A 9,120-nucleotide genomic window follows, 5' to 3' on the forward strand; every position below is an offset into this window, starting at 1 on the left:
TCAATAGACTTTAAAAGATATTTCAAAGGATTTATAGATATAAAATTATTTTTCAAAATTTCGAAAGTTTCTACAAATTGCCTTTACTACGATTTCAGATTCTTTAGTTTTTTAAAAGTATTGTATATGATTTTAAAATACCTTAGGAAGTTAAATCACATTTAAACAGATTTGAAAAGAATTCGAAACATTTCAAAATACACGCTATTAAATAGACACTATTAGAGAGTGGCATTATGAGAGAGACAGTATTAGAGAGTAATAGAGAAATACTGTTAATAAAGCACTAGTAGAGAAAGAAACACTATCAGAGGGTCAACAATTATTATGACATATTTGAGAAAAAGTATTAGAGAGACAATATTCGAGATTCAATATTAGAGAAACAATAGTAGTAAGACTCCATTAGAGAGACACTATAAGAGAGAAACTATTAAAAAACATGACTGAAGAGACACTATTAGAGAAACACTATTAGGCAAATAGTATTAGACAGATACTGTTAACGAAACTATATTAGAAAAAAACTCTATTAAAGAGACAATATTAGTGATACACTATTAGGAAGAGCGACACTGTTAAAGGCAACATTTTAGGGAGACAATATTAGAGAAACACTATCAGAGAGATACTATTAGAGATACAATATTAGAAAGACAATATTAGTGAGACACTATTAAAAAGACATTATCAAAAAGACATTATTGAAGAGACACTATTAGGCAAAGAAAGAAAAAAAAACTCTATTAAAGAGACAATATTAGTGATACTATTAGGGAGAGCGGCAATGTTAGAGGCAAAATTTTAGGGAGACAATATGAGAGAGACACTATTAGAGAGATACTATTAGAGATACAATATAAGAAAGACAATATTAGTGAGACGCTATTAGAGAAAGATTATTAAAAAAACATTATTGAAGATACACTATTAGAGATACACTATTAGACAGATAGTATTAAAAAGATACTGTTAAAGAGACACTGTTAGAAAAAAAAACACTATTAAAGAAATAATATTAGTGAAACACTATTAGAAAGAGACACTATGAGAGAGGCAATACCAGAGAGACATAGATAGAAACTATTGGACAAAAACTGTTAGCAAAACACTATTAGAGATACACTATTAGAAAGACAATATTATTAAAGAACCAGTAGAGAGAGCTACTAATAGAGAGACACCATTAAAGATAAAATATTAGATAGACAAGATTATAGAGGCAATATGAGTGAGAGACTATTAAGCAGAGAGGCTATTAGAGATAAACTATTAGACAGACACTATCAGAAAGATACTACTAAAGAGAAATTATTTGAAAAAACAATATAAAAATACAATATTAGTGAGGCAATATTAGAGTCACACTGTTAGAGAAACACTGTTAAAGGAACGAAATTAGAAAGACGCTATTCGAGATGCATTATTAGAGAGATTCTATTCGATGAACAATATTAGAGAGGCAATGTTAGTGAGACACTATTAGAGAGATCAAGAGAGAGAGAGAGAGATTCTTATATAGACACTATTGGACAGATAGTATTAGAAAAACACTATTAGAGAAAAACTATTAAAAAGACAATATTAGTAAAGCAGTAGTTGAGAGAGTCACTATTATAGAAACATTATTAAACATCAAATATTAGAGAGACAATATTAGTGAGAAACTAATAGAGATAGATAGATTGATAGATAGATAGATAGAGAGAGGGGGGAGGGGGGAATTAGAGAGAGAATTAGAGAGACAATATTAGTGAGACACTATTAAAGAGAGAGAATATTTGAAATAAGCTATTATACATACCCTATCGAAAAGATACGATTAAATAGACACTATTAAAAAAAAACAGAATATAAAGAGACAACTAGCAAAGAGAGGCACTGTTAGAAAGACATTATCAAACATAATAATTACAGAGAAAAAATTAGAGAGATGGACCATGAGAAATAAACATACAGTATTGAAAAGATACTATTAAAGATACACTATCAGAAAAAAAACAATATTAAGCAAAAATGTTAGAAAAACACTGTTACAGTAACACTATTAAATATTAGAGAGATACTATCTGCGAACCAATATGAGAAAGTTTATATTATTGAGACACTATGATAGAGAGATACTATGAGAGAGACAGTATTATAAAAACACTATTAAATTGACTGATTGGTTTATTTTTTGCTGGGGATTTCCATAAGGACAAATTTTGTATAGATTATTGTGCAAAAGTTACATATACTCTATATTATTACAAACAGACAAACTAATTATTCAAGTTGAAAACAACTATATTTATCCACCTTCACTATAGTAGATAATAAGTAGATTCACAGCGTTTGGCTAATCATTGCAGGACGTTTTCGCCGTTAACTTAAAGGAGCTTTGGTATGAAACCATTCTACCCCTGAGTCGTTCAGGGTTTCTAACTTCCCTATCACTGACAAAAAATTCTTTTAAAAATTGGTCAGACAAGTACTCTTAACGACGCAATTTTTATATACGGTGAGTTAAAACACTCACCGAATATTTTATTCTATTAGCAACACTCAACGACCCAACCATTTTGCGATATGGTGTTAAGTGTTAACTGCTTATCACGCTTTACATGAAATATAAATGGTACACACGGGCTTAACAGCTTAGTCAATTTCCAATTAGGCTCATCAGTTATGTCATTGTAAACCACACAACAATAATCGAATCGAGATCTTATGATGGAGGAGACCAACTTCGTTCTAAGATTAGTGCAAAAAATTTTTTGTCAAATTGCTGGTGTTTTAAGGTAGTCTAAACTCATCTAGAAATGATACAAACTTCTTTATCCCAAGCGAATGTAGGAGTAGAGATTAATCCCAATTTTTTTAGCATTGCGGAATGATAATATCCAGAAGCTTAGTCAGAAGAAAGGAGCCTATGCCCATGCAATTTATATATGTCGAACTTTCAAATAGTCGCACTTTGGTCTTGCTTGAATTAATCGCAAGCTTGTTAGATTCTGAACATTTATATATTGTCCTTATATGTCAAATAATTAGATCAATAGTCTCAGTGATTTTACACTGGATGTTTGTTTGAAGGTTGTCCACAAAAAACATTTGAAGTGAGTACTTGATAGCAGTTCCAATATCATTCGTAAGGAGTATACATCGATACTACTACTACTATCAGAAAGAGAGAGAGAGAGAGAGAGAGAGAGAGAGTAATCGAGATACTATTAGCAAAAGACAGTATTACAGAAACTATATAGGAGAAACAATATTAAAAAATCACTATAAGAGACACTGCTAGAGAAAAAATATTAGGGAGATCCTATTACAATGAGACACTATTAGAGAGGCAGTGATTAGTTTAGGGACTCAAGTACTATAATAAAATGTGAAACAAATTCAAGTTTTTAATTTGCATTTGATAGAAGTTGTTCGGAAATTTGTAAGTAATGCTCGCATAGTCGCATATATAAATGGATAACTATTAGACATGAATGTATAGTTGTAATTCACTTTGTGTGGGAGTGAGATATAAATATAAGAAGTTAAAGAAATGACATGGGACGCTTAGTAATTTAGACGCGGAAATTGCTGTATGAGACAGTCCTGCAAGTTGGTAGCATTATTTATCGTGGTCTTGCTGGTTAGTGTCGACGAATGCCTATTTTGCAAGCTGGTAGCCGCATGTACTATGTTCCGAGAAGCCAGTCGCTTGTCAATGTTTGCCGTGTGCAAACCTGGCGGCTCTTTTCTTCTATTCTTGCAATGAGAGAGAATTATTTTTTTCTTTTTTAGTCTTCCGCCCTGCCAGAAACAACACTTAGACTCACCGCTAATCCATCATCGAATTTATCATCGCTTTATTATCCTTTACTCTATTTATACCTAAGGAAATTTGGATATTATGATTATCTGTAATATTGCGGGTACATCGTAGTTCTTAACCATCCTAAGTAGTTAGACTCTGCTTTTTTTAATTAAAATGATTTATTTTGTGGTCCTAAACCGCATTTAAAATTTGCTAGAAATGACTACTGAGTGACGTGAAAACTAGACAATATGCTGAGAGAATTTATAAAAAGGAACCTTCTATCATCGGTAGCTGCCGGGTAATGATTCTTCAAAGTAAACGGATTGTTTCTGCGACTGAAAAATGAAATCATGTAGTTTCAAATCTGTAAGTTGAAACCGGTTAACTTTACAATAATTGGTTTTGGCATATTAAAGAAAGTAATCGTAACTTTGAGTATTTCCAGAAGAAAAACAAGGATCCAGCCCTAATAGGTCATGCATTATGACTACCAAAATTTTAACATTACTTGAAAGTGCGTTTTTCTTTGCTAAACAATTTAGTTCGTGGTCCTGGTAAACATTCTGAATTTGCTAGAAATTACTACTAAGCTTGCTGGAAACTAGACAATATTCTAAAAAATCATAAAAAGGATCCTTCTAACTTCAGTATCTGCCGGGTTATGATTTTTCAAAGTAACCAGATTTATTGTAACTGAAAAATTAAATCCTGTTGTTTCAAATGATCTGGCCCTAATAGGCCTTGGCTTATGAGCGCTGAAATTTAACAAATCTTCGCAAGTGCGTTTTTTTGGCTACCGGGTGAGGATATTTGAAAGTAACTGGCTTTTTTCTGTGACGGGAAAATGAAAGCCTGTAGTTCAAGATCTGTAATTTAAAACCGGTTAACTTTACAGTAATTTGTTTCGGGTCATTAAAGTGAGGAAACGTAACTGAGTATTTCTAGAAAAAAAAGGATTTTCCATCCCTAATGGGTGATGAGCTTCCAAATCTTGAAATTTTTTACAAGCGCAGTCTTTTTTGCCTTAACTATTTATTTGTTGGTCATAATCCACATCAAATTTTCTAATGAATACTCATAAGGGTTCTGGAAACTTGGCAACATTCTGAGAAAATTAAAAAAAAAAGAAACCTTCTATGTTCAGTAGATGCCGGGTTATGATTTTTCAAAGTAACCAGATTTTTTTGTGAGTCCAAAAAGATCCTGTAATTTCAAATCTGCAGTTTGGAATCCTTTAACTACACAACCATTTTTTAGGGATATTAATTAATGTAGACGTGATTTTCAGTATTTCAATAAAAAAACAATGATCCAACCTTAATAGGCCATGGGACAAATTTTAACAAGTTTTACAAATTTACCAGAGAAAATTCCCTTGAAATTACATAAAATCTGATGATATTTCTTGGCATTTTTTAAAATATATAATACTGCTATCCGATAAGCCTAAACAAATGTTGAAATGATTTTCGAACGATAGTCAATTTTAAAAACTATAAAATTATTTCGTTTTCATGAATATATTTTTTTTAAATAATCAAAAATCTTTTAAATCTTTGGAAATTACTTTATATATTTAAAAATCTCTTTAAGTTTTTGAAATCTTTTAATACCCTCAACACTGGTAAATAAATGATTTTAAAGTTAATTTAAATATTATACAATCCCTTGAAGTTCCGTTGTGTTACAAAAAATCCATTAATATCCTTTGAAATGCCACTACATTTTTTTAATCTCCTAAAAATTCTCTACAATCCTGTAAATTACAGTGAAATATTTCTAATTCGTCCAAATCTTTTTAAAATCACTTACATTTTTTAAGGCTCTTGAAAATATCTTGGTATTTTTCTTAATTCCCTGAAGTTTTCTAAGTCTTTCGAAATTTATTGAAATTCCTTGGAATCTTTTCAAGTATCCTAAAACCCTATATGTCCTGTAAAATCCTTCCAAATCTTCGGGTGTTCTATGAAATTCGTTATATCCGCCTATGTAAATTTTTTTAATTCTATGAATGTCTAAAGTCCTTACAATTTTTCTAAGTTCTTCGAAAATTCCTTGGAATTATTTAAATAACTTTTAAAAATTTTTAATGTTTTGAAACATTTTTTAATTTTGTAAAGCTTTCAAAATTCGATATAATTTTGTATATTATCCTAAACTATTTCAAATTCTTAAAAATCTATTCAAGTCTTTTTAAAATGATTTAACCTATTGTTATTTCTTGAAATTTTTTAAAATATCTTAAAATCTTCAAAACTCCTTAGATTTATTACAATTCTTAAAAATATTAATAATGTTTTAAAAAATCTTCAAATGTCTGAATTTGTTTTAAATCCTTTAATAATGGTGAATAAGAATTTTGAAATTTAATTGAGTTTTGATAAATTCCCCTAAAATCGCGTGACGTTACAGTAATCTGACGATAGTCCTTAAAATTTCTTGGAATTTTTTTGATCCCCTAAAAATTCCTTAACATTTTTTAAAATACCTTAAAATAATTCCAATATTTTAAAATATTTTGAAATCCATTAAGAATTTTTGATGCTTCAGAAAATATCTTGGAATCTTTTAAAATACCCTGAAATCTTTAAAGTCCTTTACAATTATTTGAAATTTTTTGGAATCTTTTACCATATTCACAAACCTTATATGTCCTATAAAATCCTTCCAAATGTTCCGAAATTTTAGGAAATTCTTTACAACTGCGTGAAAATTGTTTAAAAGCGCTTAAAACCGTAAAAACCCTTTGAAATTCCTAGAACTTTTTTTAATCTACTAAAAATTTCTTTAAATTCTATGAAACCCCCTATATAATTTCAAATCTTGAAAAAAACCGTGAAATTTTTTAATTCTTTTAAAAATGTCTGTGAAATTCTTTAATTGTTGAGAAGAAATGCTATGAAATTTTATTTAAATATTATGAAATCCTTACAAAATCTTAATGATATTTCTGGAAATTTCTTAAAAGATTTTAATTTTTAATTTTAATCCTTGGAGATTCTGGAAAATTCATTAAAATACGTTATTGGGATCCTTTAAAATTTCTTAAGATTACCAAAAGTTTCGGAAATTTTCTGAAATCCGTTAAAATTCCTTAAAAATCCGTAAAAATATTTGGAAATTTTTCGAAATTCCAGAAAGTTTTTTAAACCTACATTACATTTTTTTAAATTGCTGAAAATTATTGAAGTCCTTTAAATTTTTTTAAATATTTCAAAAATATTTTGTAATTCTATAAAAACAACTGAATAATTTCAAATTTTGAAAAGTTTTTCAGAATATCTTGGAATCCTTTAAAATACCCTTAATACTTTCAAATTCTTAGAAAAATCTTTAAATCTCTTTCAAATCTTGAAATCTATTGAAATTTCTTGGAATCTTTTATAGTATCCTAAAATCTTTAAAATTATTTAAAGTCTTTAAAAATACCTTAAATAATTATTATAGTGAATTATTATTATTATTTATTATTATATTAAAGTCTTATAGAATCCTTTTAGATTCTGTAAAATTTATTAGAATAAATTATTATCCTAAAAACCCTCCTTCAAACTCCCTTTAAACTATTTGAATTCTAAAAAGTTCCCTGAAAATCGTTGAAATTTCGTTAAAATTATTTATAATATGTGGAAATCTTGAAAATCCTCTGAAATCCCTTGGAATGTTTTTATATATTTTACCGTCATCCGATAAACTGAAAAAATGTTAAGCGAATTTGCGCGTAGCAGTATTTTACAAAATTGTAAAGAAGCTTTGATCTTCTGGTTATAACTTTTTTAAAGATTAATGGAAAAAATCAAAATGCTCATCTAATACAAAAATTTCCTGTAAGTTTCATATGAAAAAATAAAAAAATTTGTTACGTAATGTTTTCTCTTAAGAGCAAATGGAATGACCAGTTGCTAATGAAAAGTGCAGATATCTATCAGATTAATTAGATTTGATTTATGAATATTTCTCGTGAATTCTGAAAGCACTGGTAAATATATGTAGATGCTCATTACGAATATACAGTCACTTGTTGTCGGGTCCAGTCGCTTTTTCGCTGATTAATCAGAATTAAAATTCAGTTGGAAACGCACCCGTCTGTCCAGCGTATCTAATTTAAAAATGAAGCGCTTTTTCATATTCATAACGTCATCTTTCTCTCTCTTTCTCTGGCTGTTATTTGTTCGCAAATAATAATTAAAAATACTCCCTGCAATCTCAACGCGCCATGCTAATATTAGCCCCTCCTCTGCCCCTCCGCCATCATCCGTCGGCTTTCATCGCTTTTCCATTCCCTTGACCATGACAGTTCTCCTTCACAATTACATTCAGGGATTTATTTGCATGCTTTCAAATATCAATATTTTATCCATTTTCTTGATTTCCGGCACTGAAAACACAATGAATACGATAAGAGGAGGGGCTACTCCTAAATGACGTAGCAGATTTTTTTTATTTGCGAGGAGTAAATCGATATGGTTACGTAATATTTTTAACAAATCAATCTTGTAGGAAATCTATGAATTCAAAAGTACACTATGTAACTTAGAGCATTGATGTTATTTTGTCAACTAAACTAATTATTTATTAATTTTATGTTGAATTTTGCCGATTGCTGGTTAAATAATTTTTAGAGGAGTGAGATAGAAATGTGTCTCGGCCTGGATTTGAGCCGGGAACGCCACTATTCATGAGCGAAGCATTTATACAATTACACCACCAGCACCACATCAGATCGTTTCTTGTTTGACCGATTTCTACAGGTTGAGGAGGATCTGTATAATTTCAATCTATGAAATTTCAGCGATTAATTCTGATATGAATAAATTTACCGCATCTGAATATAATTACGAGTATGTATCTATGTTATTTTGTCAGTCAGGGTAATTAAATAATTGATTTCTGATGTGAAATTTTTCTGTTTATTGGTCAAATAATTTTTGGAGAAGCGAGAAAATATCGGCCTCGGTCTGAATTTAAATCGAGATGGTTTAACCAATTACGACACCGGGGCGAAAATAGTGGCATTCCCGGGTCGAATTCTCGGAGAGGTAGATTTTTTCTCACTTCACCAACAATTATTTTACTAGTGATCGAAAAAATGTTAACATTAGAAATTATACTGTTTTTTTACCGCGATTTCGCCTGAAGCGTGTGCAATTTTCCAGATTAGTACCCGCTCCCGGCGAAATCCTGCGGTTGTCCTTATGACAAATTTTTAATTATATATACAACCCTCCCTTATTAACTGAAGTTTTTGGTGGAACTGACGTTAGAACTACAATCTCCACCATATGACGATTTGATACTTAACTTTGACATGATTTCGACTC

This window comes from Belonocnema kinseyi, chromosome 7 (genome assembly GCF_010883055.1).
Source record: "Belonocnema kinseyi isolate 2016_QV_RU_SX_M_011 chromosome 7, B_treatae_v1, whole genome shotgun sequence".
Classification (NCBI taxonomy): domain Eukaryota; kingdom Metazoa; phylum Arthropoda; class Insecta; order Hymenoptera; family Cynipidae; genus Belonocnema; species Belonocnema kinseyi.